Here is a 19354-nt window from a genome sequence, read left to right on the forward strand (position 1 = left end):
AGAATACGTGGTAAATTTTAGCTTTTCTCCAATTAATGAAAAAATATTCTCCTCAGCAGAATGTGTTTTGTGTATCTGTTTTCTCCTTTCTATTCTTCACCTTTTTCTATCAGTTCTTTTTAATTGAGTAAAGGTTACTAAATAAAATTTGCCTTTTACTGCTTCTGTTCAGTAATTTATAATAAAGGGAAAGATAAAAATTTTCACTGTCACAACATCATAAAAAATTAGATTCTGGAAGGGTGATCTTACCTTATTTTATAACTAGTGATATGAAAGATGCTTCTGCTTGCAATTGTCATGAAGGCAGTGAATGCCTTCTTTTTCGAGTAGAGACAGGATCTGCTAAGATCATTAAAGTAAATTACTAAGTACCTGAAGTTGTATGATGTGCACTCATCCTTCATCTGGATCACTTATCAACCAGTATTCAAAAGTTTAAACAGCATAGTTTCCAGGTAAGGCTTTCTGGAATAATTTCCTTTGAGGTTTTCTGAGGAATATGCCAGATACCACCATTCTCAGGACTATGTTTGGAGAATACACCTGCATCCTGTTTGACTCTCCCCACCTTAATCCAGCCTGTCTCAGTGATGTCAATCTCTCCTCCATACCATTAAGTCACAAACTTGGACGTACAACACCTACATTCCATGCAAACCTCATGAAGTTCAACAAAGCCAAGTGCAGGTTTCTGGACCAGGGTCATCTCAATTACCAATTTCTATACAATCTGGGTGATGAACTGATTGACAACAGCCCTGTAGATAAGGATTGAAGGGTACAAATGGATGAAAAGCAGCCAGCAATGTGCTCTTTCAGCCCTTCCAAAAAAATGTGGTCTGCAGCTCAAGGGAGTTTATTCTGCCCTGTTCATGTGAGACTCCACCTGGAATAATGCATCCAGTTCTAGGTTGCCCCAGTACAAGAAAGATATGGACTGATTAAAGGGAATACAAATGAGTTCTATGAAAACAGTCAGAGAGATGGAGCACCATTCCTATGGAAAAAAGTTGAGAGAGTTGGGGTTGTTTAGTCTGCACAAGAAAAGGTTCTGGGTGGATCTTATGATGGTGTTCCAATACATAAAGATGACTTATAAGGAAGATAGAGAAATGTTATTAACCAAAGCATGTAGTGATAGGTTAAGGGAAAATGGTTTTAAACTGAAAGAAAATAGATTTAAAATGGACATAGGGAAGAATTTTTTTTATGGTGCGGATGATGAGACACTGAAACAGGTTTTGTAAAGACCAGGTTGGATGAGGTTTTGACCAATTAGATCCAACAGAATGTATCCCCTCCTAGAGATGAGGTTGGGCTAGACGATATTTAAAGGTCCCTTCCAACCCAACCATTGTGTTTGACTGATTCTATGATGACACTGAGCTCAGATGAGCCCTCAGAGAAAATGCTAAACAGGGAAGGTATGAACAGGTCATGTCATTTAGAAGTCAGAGAATAGTTTATCAGTATAAATGTGGGAGGAAAGTCTGCTTTTCTTCCTTCCTTCAAAGCTTTGTATTCAAATATAATTCAAGTAAGTTGAGCTTTAAGGGAGTCAGTTTCCACAGAAAAGTTTGGTACTACTATGCAAAAATTAGGCAAACTTATGCACTAACAACTTACACTGGCAGGAAACTTTCAGATCTAAATCTCTGATTAGGGTATAAGTATACCCTATGCTGCAGAATCACCTCAGGCTAGCTCTGTCTTCTGCTTTCATCTATACATTGTATCTAAATTGACTAAGAATGTGTCTTTCAGTGATTGTATTTATGCGTTTAATAAGTACCACTTTTTCTTTCACTGAAACAATTTTATAAACTATTGATTTTTTTTTTACCAAATATTTTAATGTGTTTAAGAGATAATGATTTTCTCCTAATAATCATCAAAATATAAACAAAAAAATATTTCAGCTTTCTCTAAGAAGGTTTTTGTTTGTTTGTTTGTTTGTTTTGTTTTTGTTTTTGTTTTTGTTTTTTCCCCAAGTAGAAAATTCCCTCACAAGAACTATTGAAATGTAGAGGAAAAAAAAGAAATGGAATGGCATTTGGTTTATGTAAAACAGAATAGAGAGTGGGATCACGCTATTGTCTTATAATACAGTGGTGATAGATTAGTTATATTCATTTCTTAGAAAAATGCCTCTATTCTGGCAGAATAATAGAATCCTTGACTTTTGTAACTACAACATATTGAAATGATACCAGAATGTAATGGTTTTAGAATTGAAAACTTATCCCATGTATAAAAATTTTTATGGATTTTAGAAGCAGTTGGGAATATTTCGTATTTGGACAAAGAGCACCTCAGAGTGAAAAGTTTTTCAGAGAGAGACTTCTTCCAAGGTTAGACTGCAGCTGGGATTTTTTCTATTTTGAAAGACAACTTAATTATCATGCTATGGAAAAATATTGCTATAGATGGTATGTAAATACATGATCCTTTTGCCATAGAAAAAGAGAAAAATATAGACTTATTTACACAAATAAGCCATTTCAGTAATATTAAAGGAGTGAATGAGACTCTACGTAATCTTAAAAAAAAAAAAAAAAAAAAAAAAAAAGGATTAGGATAAGATAATATCTTATTTCCTTTACTCTGCTTTTTCTAGTCGTTAAAAGCAGATTGCCCTGGAGTTTTACTGTGTCTGGATATTTTTTTTTCAACTTGACACATACCTCCTACTTATTTTCACATAGACTAACAGTGTCCAGTGAGGTTTCACACCCTTGCTATCATGATTTATTTCCTGCCAGTCCTGCTCTGTATAAATGGCTCTGTTTAAAAACAACAACAAAACCAGAAAAATCTGTGCTAAGTTTGTGTTTCAGAAATTATCCATATGAACAATTTCATTGATTTCCAGGATTTATGACTCTACAGTTATTTCAGGAATCTATCACCACAGAGTATTTGAGAAAGATAGGAAAGAACAATTAATGGAAAATGGAGATACTGATCAACCTGACATGAAAAGGTGGAAATCATGTGAAAGCAACTTATGTTTGAGTACAATTTATTTTGTATGTTTGGTATTGAAGTCCTAAACAGGGTAAAAAAATATAATCTTACAGTTTTTACAGTCTGGGGTGAGTTTTTAATTCTACTTTTGCATTGTAATTTCTGTCTTTATGCATAGAAAAGATTTATAAACCAAAGAAACTAATTATTTTTGCATGTATACTTATAAAAAATCTCATTGCAAAATATTAATCCAGCCATTTCTCACAACAGTAGGTCAGTAAAATTTTGTCACTGCTATTTATAGAACTGGATAGATGGCACTTAAGCAACACATAGAGCTTGTAATATGAATTCCTCAAGTTTTCTAACAACTAAATCCAATATTTCTTCTTCACTTTCAGGGGCAGATGATAATTTATCTTAGCTTAAACAGTGCATATGCTGTATCTTTGATATACAGTGACTGACTTTATCTGGCTGAGTTTATCTTGCTGTTTTCCACTCCGGGTATCTGTTATTGTATGAGTGGTCATTTCTGATTGACTCATGTGTTCCTTCTGCAGATTTTCTTCCTGACAGTATTTTCTCCTCGCCTAATGTTCAATTCTGTTGTCAATTAAATTATATGTTTTTCGTTCAACATATCCTTGTTTAGTTCTCCATTCTTTTTTTTTTTTTTTTCCAATCATTTGTACCTGATTCTAATTTTGGTTTAGAAAGTTATGCATGTTCTAAAAAAATAATTAAAAAATATATTTTCTTATATTGGTTTGAGCAGTATCTAAAGAACCCTTTATTTATCTAAGAATGGAATGTCAATTCTAAATATCTCTGCCTACACCAACAGAAATTTTATCTAATATCTATTGCTTAAAGAACAAAAATATATGAAACAGCTTCTAAATGAAATAAAATATGTTTAACTTTTTTTCTTAAAAAGATTGATGAATAATTAAGGTTGCCTGGGGGAAGGTCCAATTTGGTTTTGATAATTTGCTTATGTTTTCATGACTTTTTGTATCACAAAGTGAAGTAATAAATTAAATATGAACCTTTTCAATGTTACAGGGTTTTTTATATTTATACCATCCACTAGTGAGATGTGAAATTTAGCTGATATCCTCAAATGGCTCCCTTGCTTGATATCCTAAAATGTAGCTTTATCATCAAAGTTCAGTAAACATTCTACAAGAGGGAACACACTGTAGGTACTTTGATACTTGATGGCATAAAACAAACAAAAGTACTTTCTATGTGCACATAAGCTTGTTTTAGAGGGCTCAGAAAAACCTTCCTAGAGACTCCAAAGCTGGTTAAAACTGTAGGAAGAGGTCTTGTTGCTTGCCACTTTACTTCAGCATTCTGCATTCAGGTCACAGCAGGTGAAAACAAGTACTGTAGCTGTGCACAACAATCAGTTAGACTAGCAGTCTAAAATGAAAAGAAATTTGTAACTAGTAAAGTTACTTTGAACAGCTAATGCTTCTGCAGCATAACATTTTGCTGATACAAAAGCCATAATTAACATTTCATTTTGATATACCTGGAGTTATATTAGACATCCATTATCCAATATATATTTTAGGATCCTGAATTTCAAAAGATATCGAGTGCTTCCTCTCTGGCAGTTATGAAAGTTTTTCAATATCTGTCTAACGATTGCCTATGTCTGTACATAGTGTAAATAATAGCACACAATCTTTCATTTGGAGCTCTGATAATGCACTCTTCAAAGGGGATTGACTCTTACAAGCTTATCTATCATTGCAAGGAAGAAATCTCCTTAAATAAAGGATAACATTCTACCCACACTGTGGTTGTTTTGCCTTGATGAATTGACCAGTGTGCTAATTCAAACTAAGAAAAGGTTCAAAGGGAAGGAGCATTAGATTTAGCTGGAATTAAAATTACATTATAAATGGGGAAATATTTCTTTAATCTAATTTAGAAAAAAGAAGACAAATAATTAAGAAATAAATTCTTAAATTTGCTGACTTTAAAGACTAAAAAATAATATTTTGGCTCATAGAATTTAATATTTTCTGAAAAGTCTTTCCTGTAATTTATTCATTTCTGTTACCCTCTAACAATATTCTGTTCACTTTTTTTCCACCTCCATCCCTTTCAACTAGAAATTAAGTCAAAATATGGGCATTGCTGGGCATTGTATTTTTTATTTTTCCTTTTACATTTCAATCTGATTTTCTACAAATTAAAGATTTTAAAGAAATTTCTTTTTTAGATATTTTAATCTCAGATATCTTCTTTTTTATTTCCCCATTATGGCTGATTTGCTGATAGTGCAAGGATGACTGTTTTGCACGTTTGTGCTCGCAAATAGATAGAGCATTTAGTCAAAAAGACATGTCTGCTGAGTCAGCACCAAGCCTCATAACAGGCCAGAGCACCACCATCTCAACTGAAACATTGTTTTTAAACAATATTCCTAAAAGGATTAACTTAATCTGAGATTTTTACTTAAATGATAGTATTTATTTGTAACCTTTACAAACCACAGTTAAGGTCTTTCTACAGGTGTTTTTTTTTGTTTTGTTTTGTTTTTTTTTTTTTTTTTAAGGAGGATATATATGTGTGTACCAGATTTAGGACAGTGATAGCTTGTCTTTTTTTTTTTTTTTTTTTTTTTTTTTTTTTTTTTTTTTTTTTTTTGTGTGTGTGTGTGTGTGTATATATGTCTGTATGTCCATATGTGTTATGGTTGATAAGTTTTTATAAGTTATAGAAGCCTAAAAATTTCTTTTATTTCTGTCTGATTTATTAAAAACTTTCTATTTCTTGTTATTGAAATCAGATATGCATGATGTTACATGATTTCATTCTCCCTTCCAAGTTTCATCAGTAAAAAAGCAATTAAAAAAATCCCTAAAACGTTTCTGAATTCAACATAGTAATATGGAGCCTTAATAAATGTTGGTTCTCAGTACACTATGCAACAAAGACGTCTATGTATATTTCAATGAAATAAAAGCCCTAAAAGTAACAAAATCTCACAGTCAGCAGTATGATATCACAGTACCACAATTAAGTTTTCAAACGATATTTTCCAGCACCAAGATTCTATGGCTGGCTGAGTGCTCTGAAGTTACAAAAGCAATAAGTACCTAATCAGTCTCTCATGTGCAAGTAGATGGAAATTTACTATAGATGGGTTTTGTGCAATTTGAGTTTAAATTAACTTCAGAAAGTCTGTTGGTAGTAACATAGACTCAGTATGTCTTATTTTAATAAATAGCTAGTTGATTTCTCACATGAATGTTAAACATATTTTGGAAGCACATATTAAGATGCCATACAACAGAAGATACATATCACTTCCTCAAACATGTTAAGAAAGTCCACCTGATGAATGAGAGACACAAGTGTTCACTTTCTCAGATCTTATTGAAAAAGTGTCTTTTTTCCTTTGTGACTATCACATGATTCATATAGCAAAATAAGGATTTCAGAAATGATTCTTTTGGTTTCAGAGTGTGTCAAGGAGAAACAAAAGAGACATTTTATTTGGAAAGTTAATTCTTTATTGTTCTGTGACTCATATCTGTGGCCTCTGAACTAAAAAAAAAAAAAAAAATTATTTTCCTTCCATTTATTTAGAATCTTTCAACTTATCTTACCAGTTCAGATGCTGGCTGTGGTTTATGATGCTTGCTGATGACCAATTTCTTATTAACAAGGTTTTCTACAAGTCTTGGCTAACGTTCTGTCGGTCCATACCCACAGAGTATTTCTCTCTGGTTTTGATCCATTATACCCCAAAGAACATAGGATTCCTTCAGAAACGACAGTGCATGATTTTGTGTTTGATTTAAACATCATGACCTCTTTGGTCATCTGCACTGTAGAAATTTACCCAGGGTTTTCTCTCTAATTGTTAGCCCCCTCTATTGCTAAGGAGTTACCTGAAATACTGCAGCCTGGAACCTGAGCCAGGCGTCTGCCCTATTAGTCCCATATACCTCACCATTTTTGTTTTATTAATTGAAAAAGTAATAGACAAGGCAGAAGATAAATGGATTCATAGCAGATATCCTCAGGAAGAAAACTATGGATTGTCATTATGTCATAGAAGGATAAGATTGTTGTTTTGCCTATTGCATCTGCTGTAAGTAGGAAAAATATTCACAAACAGCAAGAGGACTTCGGTATCAAGTGCATTACAAAACAATAGGCAAAGTATTGAGGAATATTTGTCTATCTTCTCTCTTTGAACTAGAATACCAAAAAGACTTAGGCATATATATTAGAGAAATCCAAGATTTTAGTGACTTTTTTTAGTGCTCATCTCTTTATTTTCCAGTGCTCCTTTGATGTTTCCCAAAATAAGGAAGTGGTTAAGGGCATCACTCTTTCAGCAGGGACAAAATTATTCTATACTGCTGGGTTTTGTCAATAGTCAGAAGAAAATATCCCGTTCAGGTCTCACTCTGCATATGAAATTTTCTATTTCCTCTAGTGATCACAGCTACTTGACTTCTTCATATGACTCATATCCTGCTTAATTTAAAAATGCTTACTTTTCTTGAAGCACCTGATATAATAACTATATAACACTATAGTAAATTCTTTTAAACAGTGGAATCGCTGCATGATGAAGTTAAATTTTAAAAAAATCCTTACAAGAAGTGTAACTTGTACAGTGGTTGCTTTGGTATTTTAACTGTTCTTTAATGGTAATGACATCAAATAAACTGTAAATCTTTCTATTAATTGTAACATTATGATCTACTGAGCCCATTGGTTTATTTTTTCCACTTACTTATATCTCGAAAGAAACACGGTTTTAAAGTCATGATCTCTCTCTGAGTCCTCTAACCTCATGACCCACATCTGTGATCTCTTAAATTGAATGTATCACTCATTTATTACCAGCTCTTTTTAAATTTCCTCTCCAGTTAACTCTGCAAATAAAAGGCTTCTAGCTGTTTTAATTTTCCCTTCTGACAGCAAAAGACATATCTGCATGATTAAAATGCCAGATATCTTTATAACTGTTATCAATTACATTAATTAATAGAAAATAGCAGTAGAATTTGCATGGGGAAAAAGTATTACTCTAAATCTTGGTTAATTCAAGTTGTCTGCAAGATGCCATTTCTCCCACACCCCTCTTATTTTTTACCCTTATGTGTATTCATTGTTAATAAATACTTCCCTAACAAGTATGATGTATAGCTACGGTTTGTATCAATATGAAGTATGGGCCTATTGTGGTTCTATTTCTCAAGCTGAGAAGAAAAGGAAATTTCTTTCATAAAACAAAAAGGCCTTATTAAGAGCCTAAATTATATAACAGCAAGAACTCCGTATGACAATTATATATTTTTTAATTAACTGAGACTATAGACTGGGGGTTTATAGTGTAATATATTTTTTCAGTCAGCGCTTTCCCTAAAATTAGTTTCCCTGCTATTCATAGCTTCTGAGTGGAAGTTCAGGTTTATATTAAATGTGCTACTCTCAAAGTGAGCTCTGTTTGTGTGAGGTGCAGAAGCAACATGTAATGTTTTCACAGCTTGGCAGCCTGACGTGAAATGTTAGTGAAGCTGCTTCCCCTCCATAAAATAGTCCTGTGAAAACGTTAATGTTGGGCAAAATTCATGTGTATTGATGAAAAGCATGTTTATTTGGTATGGATTCAATAAACACCCTGTAGGAACAATGACTTTGCCTAACTAAGGATATAAGGATATTTTACATCATTCTGAGAATGTAGTTTTCTGTCTACTTATATGTTTTTTATAATCACAACTTTCCTCTGGCTCTATAACTCAGATGTTTTGGATCCTTTGGCCTCTTAGCAAAGATCTCAGCCAAATGATCTTCTGCTGTGCAGCTTGGAGGTCTCCAAGAGCCTCGGGATCTTTCTGAGTTTGTCGTTTTCTCCATGTATGTAAGGATAGGCACAAATTTTGCAGGGATTTCTGAAGTCTTTACTATAAAATAAATCCTCACATTTAGTTAATTCTGTACCATAAGAGCTTGAAAATGTCTGTATAAATTATGCTGGTGATATCATTAAAACAATCCTTTTGTTTTATTTTTTTGTGCCTTTCAATTTTTTCCTGATGAAATTTTGGGTTTGGTTTACCATGGTGGTTTTTTTTTAATTTAATGGACAGCAATGATATTCATGTATGATGTATATATGCATGCATTGATAGGTATCTAGCTATTTTAGGTGTACTTTAATATGCAGCTTAGGAGGAACACAGTGATTTTTTAAATTTCTTACTTTAAAATCTAAGTCTTTATAAGAATCTTCAAAGAAATATTGGCATACTTCTTTTATTTTCTAGCCTCAGATTGTCTCATAGGAAAACTCCAAAGTGTTTCAAAGAAAAGAACCTGAAAAAAAAATTAAATAAAGGACCAATCTGTTTCTCCAAAGCATTCTGTAGCTGGAAGTGGAGTTCTTCTCATCTCTAATACTTCTACAATTCACAGAATAGGTGTTTGTTTCAGATCAAAGCCACAAATTGACAAGAATCAGAAAGAGAACGTAGGTCTCTCACAGGGCTTCTTTCTTCTTGTCTCCACACTGCAGCTGCAATAGGTTACAGTAAACATATTTTCTCCTTTTTTTCTTACAGAGGAGAGTGCATGATGCTGCTGTACTTTCCCTGTTTACCTGTACTTAAGACAGAAATCAGAGCCTTTCTGACAGTACTGAAGAAGAGAAATGGTATAAGCAGCTCACCACTGAGACAGTTTTAATTTTTAACCAAATTTAATACATTTAAAGAAAATTTTGAGGTAGATAGTAATTTCTTAAATTTTAAATATATTGAATATCTTCTATACCTAAAATTCAAGAAGAAAAAGATTCACAAAATTGTTTCGTTTTGTAAACAAACAAACCAGGCATTGGCAGGTTATTGCATTTATACAATACTTTATGATAATTGTATTTGCCTTAAAGAGATATCTGTCATTTGGAACATACAGTCTCTTTAGCAGATTTGGAATACTAAGGAGACTTTTTTTTTATATCTGTATATATATATAAGAAACAGAATAAATATCCAAGAGTTTAAAAGGGAGATAAAGTCAGGATCCCCAGCTGTTTATATTGGCTTATTGTCTGCGTAGATTACAGTGCCCATTCAGTCAAGTAGGACTGTATTATACTTTGCTTTTAGGAAAGTGTTCCAAAAAATCATAAGTAGTTTTATGTTTCTTTCCTTATATTCTTCCCTAAATTATGTTTAAGTGGCACCTTCCCAACTATTTGCTGGTAATTAAAAAAAATTAGATTTTCCTTTTTAAAAAAAACTTTAAAATGTTTTAAATTTAAAAATAATGCAACAATACAGAAATATTTTCAAAAAATATCTATGGCTTTCAAACAATATTCTGGGTATCTTTTCAAAATAAGTCAGTCAAGAAATCAGTTCCACTGTCTGGGTCCCTGTTTTGGTAACAGGGTATTCTTTTCTATTTTTAAACAATGAAGGCATAACTTTGTTCATGTGTGTACAATTTTGTAATGTGAGTGATCTGCCAAAACCAATTTTGGTGAAATTAATTTTCTATCAAACTCTATATGCTGAATTTTTAAATCCATGAAAAAAGATGAAGAAGGTCTTTAGGGGAAAGTCTTCTCTTGTATACCAAAAAATGCTTCAATCTTCTGGAAAAGAAGCAGTTTGCATTACTGAAAGTCAGTCTATTTTGTTATTGAATTTAACTCTGAAAGTCTGGTTTTAACTACTTTTTAAAATATCTGTATATGTAGTTGTTGCCTTTTTATTTTATTTTATTTTGGTTTTACTGCTAAAATGTTTTCTGAGAGGCTTGTAATAAATAGCAAAGAACATCAAAATACTGTGACTTTATTTTACAATTGATATTTTTAATTAACTTCAGTTTAGCAACCTTGATATGACTTAGAACCACCCACTCAAATGGTTTCTGGCAATATTTCCAACAAAAAGAGAAAAATCTGAAAACATCAGCATTCTGCTTTGGGTTTTTTCTTCTTACTAAGTTTGAGGACATCAACTACACTTTTACCAAAATTCAAGGAGTAGCTACATCAAGAAATAGTGAATCTGAGCTAGAGCAGAAACAAGCCAGTTCAACCTTAAAATAATTTCCCTAGGTAACACTAGAGAAAATATAGTATAGTAAATAGTGTTTTGTTTGATATCTATGTTGTCATAGGCAGTATCTGGGCCAACTGAACACACAATCAAAGTTCTGAAAGGGATCACAGAACAGTATTTTAAATTAATAAGTTCAGAGCTATGATAAACTGGAAGGAAAAGTTAATTCAAGGCCAATTAAGGGTGATTATTCATTGATTAATCTGTAATGAAAAAGCATTATTCTTAACCTTCTGTTTGACTCATTTCACGGCAGCTAATATGTGACTTTACGAATGTGAGAATCTTTGGCAAGAATTATCAGTCTATTTCTTGGAAGACTGTAAATACAATTTCAGAAGTCATGGTGGAACCTACTAAGAGAAATATTTCATATGCAGTAGTTAAATGATTCAGAGGCATAAAAGTTGTTATAGGAAAAGGATGACATGCATCCTGGAAAACCCATTAGAGTCAAAAATCTTTTGAACTTCTACAACCAGATGAGCAGCTATTTACAGACATCTCTTGATACATAACTTAAAAGTCCTGACATAGGCTTTGTTCATCACTAAGATAACAGTGAAAGAACAATGAAATAAAAATTAGCTATTTTCCTTTCTCAGGATAAGTAATAGTATTCTGATGGGAGGAATGGCTGTCACTGCTGCTAGTAAAAGGAACTCTCAGATTAAAATGCCTTTATACTCCCTATTCTGTCTCTTGAAAAGGAATCAAGAAATTCCAAGAATTTAAAGCAGTTCATCAGTGCTGCCAATAATCAGTTGCACAGTAAATTTCCTTGACTTCAGTAGATGTTGCTGCCAGAATACCCACCCTGTCCACTAATCACATGGCTGCTATAGCTGAGAAGACAGAACAAAAATGTACAATTTCAGCACTTTTAGATATGGCAGCTTAGTAATTATTTTACATACTTATCTCTCTTGTACCAGGTAGTTTTTTCATTTGGTAACAACTTCATCATATAGAATATAGATGGGTGTATTGAATATGCTCCGATGTATTTTTTACATGAGCATAATTCTTGACAGATTATTTATCAATTTTCGTGTCCCATGTCATTTTCAGCATACCCTTTATATCTTCCTTCTAACCTATCTTTGTGTCTTTAGTTTTTAAATGCTACCTACTGAAAAATCAGCTTGGCTTTTTCCAAGATTATTTTTTTCCTTTGTGAAAGATTTTGTGGAAGAATTTTTTTTTAGGTGATAAAAATATATTGCTTTCTACTGTGCAGTACCATGTCAATACAACAGCTTTGTAGCTCTTAGATCAAGGATCTCTGTATGCTGTCCCACTAAGACTTACAATTTTTTTTTTTTCCTAAGATACAAAAATAATCAGTGCAGTTCCACCAAAGAACTGAGATTATATTCTCAGCAGGCCGGTAATTCTACGGTTTGCCGAGAATATAATCTCAGTTCTCTAAACTGTTTCAGTCAATACACCTGACTGTCTGAATACTCTTAAACTGTAGCATCAATCTGTTTATTTTCTCTGCTTATAGTGGAGAAAAAGTCCTTCATTTTTAATTAATTTACTTATTAAAATAATTCAATACATTAATGTCTTTCATGAAAGTACAAATTTTTCTTCTTTCCTCCTGAAGCTCTAAATCACTACTTTTTTTTTCTTTCATAACTGCCAACAACCATCAGTTAATCACAACAGACCAGCAATGATGAATTAAGCATGAAGCTTCTTTCTTTGCCTCTGGCCATCCCTCAAGTACCAACCTTTTGAGGACTAGCAGCTTCACATCCTCATGTTTCTTGAATTGAATCTTGGAACTGTATGCTTTTAGTCAGTTTGCATATGTCATGTATTTCAATTTGGGACCCTCAGCATGGTAACAAAACTTATTTTTAAACTGACATAGTTTAATAAAATTATTTTCTGAAAAGATTATTTTAAGGGCATGAAGAGCTGTTCATCAGAGAGTTCACCAATATTTCACATTGAGCTTAAAAACTTCTACTTTTTCAAGACCTTCCCTGGTACATTAAAGCTTGTCTACAAAAAAGGCAATTAATTTGTTTAGTAGCAACCTCATTTAGATATTGACTAACTTAATGGCAAAGTCTCTGTTTCAGTTCTTGATATATAAAAATTTGAATTTAAGGTACCACTTGCAGACTTTTCCTGCTGCTATTTTGCTGAAGTGAATGTAAATATACCTCTTAAGTTCTAATTAAAATTTTATTGCTTCTTGAATATTTATTTCAAAAGTCCTTATGTGATATACACTAGGTGTGCCTTTTGCCTTGACAATTTTTTTCTAAAGTACCTTCTGTAGTTAGATTTAGGGACTTTATAATTACTTTGATCTTTGGCTAATATGAATTTAAACTAATAAATTAATATTCACCAAAAACTGTGGATATTTTATTTTTCTTTTTAACTGGCCTTATTTTAGTTCCAGCACTTCTTTTCCCTCCCATTTAAATTGGAATAGGAAAATAATGCATAGAAAAAAGCTATGAAGGAACATTTATTTTTACCCATGTTTCTAGGGTTTTCTCTGGATTGAATACAGCAAGGATAGTGGTAGTAAATATGTGATCTATAGCATCCACCTGCCTTTATTTTTATTTTTAAATTTATTTATTTATTTGTTTAAATTTAGGTGAATTTGCTATATTCACCTAAATTGAAACAGTATCTTGGAATTTTTCCTAGTTAGGTAAAAAAGAAGAATATAAAGTGAGCATACAGTTTTCAAATATTGAATAACTTTGCAAGATGTGGGAAAAGCTGAATTTATGTTATTGTGTATGGAGTCTAACTGGCTAAGAGGAGACAGAAATACATACATCTACACTTATGAGCTGTATAACAGTGAGTAGATATGACTCTCATCTCAACTTTGCATGCTTGTCTAATTCTTAACCTGTCATTAAGAAATCAAGTGGAAAAGTTAATAAATTTGCTTAAAGGAAAGTTAAAATAAAAGAAAATTTCACATCAAAGAAAGAATTTTTCAATAGTCTTTACACTCTGCTATGCAGTGACAAAATAATACAAGATGCTTCTTTTCTGCCAAGATTTGTTAATCATAGTCCACGGTAATCACACTAATGAGGCACTCCTCTCAGCTGGAATTAAATTGTCCTTTTGCATTAAAAAAGAGTTACTCTGATGTACATTAAAAATAATTTATATGATTATTTGGAGTACTGAATCAACATTAGGTTGCCTCAGGACCATAGTGTGTTATAGTCAGGGTATAAACATTACACAGTCTACTTTCTACACGGTTTATCTAAAAAAGACTTCTTAATTTTCTTTTAATTGTTATTTCTGTCACAGACAAATGAAAACACAAAGGAAGTCAAGCACACTTGCAGATTTTCTAGTGGTGGTTTTTGGGTTTTTATAAAGTGTAAGCCTTTCATGATCCTTAAGATGATTAGAACAAAACAAACCAAACCTGGACAAGGTGAAGGAAAAAACCCAAAACTCTCTGTGTATTTCAGTCAAGTAATTGTTATAGATGTTTCATACATATGTACAATGGGAGTTACTTCATCACTTTTCAACCTTTTGGATAGATTTCCTTCAGCTACTTATATATATAGCTATAGATATATATATACTTGTTAACAGACATAATTTTTAGTACATCCCATCTGAAAAGGTTGAAGAGGTATAAATTCATGTAATCTTTATATTGAAAAATATGATATGAAATGTAGGTATTATTTTTCTTCTCTCATACTTCTAACACCTGTGAGACTTCATTTCTAGTTTTGCCCTTTGTTTTGATAATATACTTTTAATTCTTACATCCTCATTGCCTGTGAATAGGAAAACCATATATGAATGCAGAATTTATTAAGAGAAGAAAAACTAATCCAAGCTGCAATTAAGTGATGCATCTTTCATTCATTTATGAGATTTAAAATATGTCAAATAACATGTACAATCTCAAAAAAAAAGCAGTCTAATACTGTACAGTACTGTACAGACCTTAATACTGTACTTCTGTACCAGTCTTATATCATCCAGGATCATAAAAGTGCTGAAAGATAATCAAGAACAAATTCTGATGTGCACCATCTTTTATCCTACTTTCATGAACTAACTGGAAAATATATAAAAATGTGGAAATAAAAAAACAAAACAAAACAAAAACAAAAACAAAAACAAAAACAAAAAAAACAAACAAACAAACAAACAAAAAAACCACCAAAACAAACAAACAAAAAAAAACCCCACCAAACCTGTACAATTTTCAGGCAGATCTCAGCAGACCAAAAGATACCCATATAAACCTTTTTCTCTGGCAGTTGGCAAGTTGTCAAGTTGTCTTGTATGAAATGTATTTATTATAATTATGGACTGTTTGTTTTGGAGTTTCAAGTTACTTGCTCAGTCTTTATAGGTGTTTTGCCATTTATTTCCGTGAAAGGTGGATTCAGCTCTAGATCAGCTCTAGAAAGGTGGATCAACTTTAAGACCTTGGTCTTAGAGGCTTTCAAGCCTATTGGTGAAGGACGGATAATATTTATCAAATCATATTCTTGTAGTACTCCAGAGAAAAAATGTACTCTGTCTAGTTTGTTTTGACACATGTTCTTAAAATGTGATGAAATTCCTTCCTCAAATACTCAATTTAAGTACCTTGTACCAACTCATAAAGTATTAAGAACTTATCCAAAATAGGATAATTTTTTTGGGGGGGAGAATGAGTAATGTGTATCATAGGAGAGCTAGTAAATGCACAAACTGTAAGTGTCAGTTATTTTAACAGTGTTTCTCCTCTGTTATGTAAGGGGAAGGAATAGCTTGATGTGAAGATCACACTTATATGTAACAAGTACTCAATATTCCAATTAATGTGCTTTGGTTAAGAGGCAGGAAGCTCAAATAATGCAGCTCTGTATTCAGTAACCCTCTCCAGCACCAACATTAAAAACATCATTCGCTTACTCTTGCTCCCCTTGCCATCACTTCCCACTCCCCACTCATCTCCTCCTGCCTCCCTCCCAAAAAATATTTTAATTTTTTCTTAATGTGCTTATGGAAGCTTCAATTTTGCTCTTATTTCTGTTTGGAAAGTTTTACTCGGAAAATGTATTTTATGGAACACTGTACATAGAACATGGATCCATTTAATTTTCAATATCAGATGGTTGAAGTTGCTTTGAGTTTGGTCCATTTTCTTCTCTGCATTTCCACTTTTCAGTATTGCATTTGACACTTGCTTTCCCAAGCTTTACATTGAAACATCTAGGCTTTAAATATTAATAGGTGATACTCAAGAATATGTTTATTAGTTCAATTCCAATTAGTTCAAATTGTAAATGCTTTCCACATGCAGCTGTTCAGCTCATTTAGAGTGAAATGTTCCTCATTTGCAACCATTTTTTAAATAGAAAATCCTAAACCAGTAAATTGGATATTAACTACTATCTCATTTTAGTATTGTTTAATAAATATCTTTCTAAATAACTCATCCATTGAAGAATGAGTAACTCAGTTGCATTGGAAGATATTAGCACATTTTTCACATAATTTTATATCAACCCATATTGTATTTTTCTCGTGTGATGGCACAAAGTTTGAAATTACTTTATCCAAGTGGATTTTTAGCCTCTGATTTTTTTCAAAATTATCTTCATGCACGCTTACTTACATGTAAGAAACCTCAAAACATAAAGCCAAATAAAAGCTTTCAATACAATGTTAGGTCTAAGAAGTCAACAAGTTAATTTTTGTGAGATTTTTTGTATCTTTTATGTTTTTATAATTGCAGCATAGTTGCCTATATGGATTATATTTAGAATATCTCTACAAAAATTATAACTAGATAATGTTTTTAACTTTAAATGTAGTGGAAGTGATTTATGACTTTGTCTTCTTGATTCATCATGTCTGTTTCACAAATTGTGAGTACAGCAGTGATTTGTAATAAACACTGTGAAGTGGCATGAGCAGATATCATTTGTATGCATTGTCAGTCAAGTGGCAAAGAACCCGGCATTTCTGCAGTAAGCAGCTTCTTTATGTACTTCCTCCTCTTTGAATTTATTTTCCCAAGTTCTCTTGAGAGTAATCATTTCATAAAGTAACTTTCCCACCCTTGAATCCTAGTAGGGGGCAAAATTGCTGCTAATTATTATAATTGCATGTTTCAATCCATTCTGGAGCACCAGGAATTAATCTTATATGAAATGTGATCTGCAGACAGGTCCCCTAGCTTGTTAATTTGCTGTTAAACTAAATCAGTGTTTTGTTTTACTCTTGATGCTTGAATAGATTCATTCCATTCTTGGCCTCATTTAGAGTTTGTTTGAACTGTGTCCTACTAATCTGTCAGACTGAAAAATCAATTGTATCATTTGATTTTGCGCTGATGATAGTTGAAAAGGTATTTACTTATTATGATTTATGTAAGAATTGCCATTAATTTATTGTGGATACAGTTTTAACAGAACATGATTAATTGCAAAACAAATTGTATCTTCTCTAGGGAATGAAGTCATCAATACAAGCATGGAAATTCTGAGGACTTCCAGAGAACATATGAATTCAAATGTCATAGAAAGCTTTTTAAAACTGAGAATTCTTGGTGTAAAAGTACTATCTTAAAATGTCTATAATAAAACAGCAATCCTGTGCTTTGAGCACCTGGATCAATACTTAGGTGCTGTCAGATGTACAGTACAATTAAAAAGACTTCAAGAATATCTTTATCAAAAGCTGCTAAACCGATGAATATGTTGTCTGAAAGTGTTCCTCTCATGAATATGAATTTGTTAGCTGCTTTGATATTGATGGAGATGTACATTCTTATTATATGTTTCTGATTTTAAATGTTGGAATTAACATAATAAACTTTAGTACAAAAAGAACTCAAATTTTCTCCCTAAATTTGTAAACCAGTGATCCAATTTTTCAGTCCATTGTCAAATATAATTGTGCACCCTAAGACACCATGCTAGAAAAATTCACTCTTCATTACCTATTCTTATTTTTTAATTGCTTCAGGATCAGAAGACATTTTCAAATATCAATCCCTCAGTTTGGAATAAGCTTCCTTAGTCAGTAAATTTATTTTCTTAATCCTGACATTTCTAACTGTAAATTGTAGATGACATGTGGGTTCTGAACCTGGTTCAGTGCAACTCTGAATATAAAAACAGCTTTGGGGATGGAGAGTACTCCTGCTGAGAAGGATGTAAAATTGAACATGACCTGCCAATGTGCACCCACAGCCCAGAAAGCCAGCTGTGTGCTGGGCTGCATCCAAAGCAGCATGATCGGATCGAGGGAGGGGATTCTGCCCCTCTACTCTGGCCTTGTGAGACCCTATCTGAAGCACTGCATCCAGCCCTGGGATCCTCAGCACAGGAGAGACAAGGGTCTCTTGGAGCAGGTCTAGAAGAGGGTCATGAGGATGATGAGAGGGGGGTGAAGCATGTCTACCTCGAGGAAAGGCTGAAAAATTCGGGGCTGTTCAGCTTGGAGCAAAAAAAGGCCTGGGATGACCTTATTGCAGCCTTTCAGTACATAAAGGGGACTGATAAGAAAGAGTTGTAATGACAGGAAAAGGGATAATGGTTTTAAGCTAATACAACATAGATTAAGACTAGATATAAGGAAGAAATTTTTTACAGAGAGCACTGGCATGGATTGCCCAGAGAGGTGATAGATGTACCATCCCTGGAAACATTCAAGGCCAGGTTGGACAGGGCTCTGAGCAATCTGATCAGTTGAAGATGTCCCTATGCATTGCAGAGGGATTGGAATAGATGATCTTTAAAGGACTCTTTCAATCCAAACTATCCTACGATTCTGTGGCACATGCTCTGTGAAGACCTTGTCTTTCTTCACAATAATTATTTGAACACTCATATTTTCCCTTCCACAGGAATTGAGCTAGTCAATCGGTCATATTTTTTTAGTTCACATAGTACAATTTGAAGGAGGATGGACAGACTAAATCACTACTATTTTTGTTAGAATTTGTAAATAAAACATCATATTCTCACTTAAAATACTAATTTAAAAAAAAAAAAAGGTTTCAATAACTTGAGAAACAAAAACTAACATTTGAAACTAACATTTGGTATACTGATTAATATAATAGTTTCAGATGCAGGCCTTTGTGGATCAACATTCTAAAAAACTAGCTAAAATATTGCATTCTATTTTATAAATATTTTCTGTATAAGTATAAATAATAAATAGTTCCATCGTTAAAACCCCCAAAACAAACACATAAATATATCAGCCCCAACAGTTCT

This window comes from Zosterops lateralis, assembly GCF_965231275.1.
Source record: "Zosterops lateralis genome assembly, chromosome: 4".
In the NCBI taxonomy this organism is placed as follows: domain Eukaryota; kingdom Metazoa; phylum Chordata; class Aves; order Passeriformes; family Zosteropidae; genus Zosterops; species Zosterops lateralis.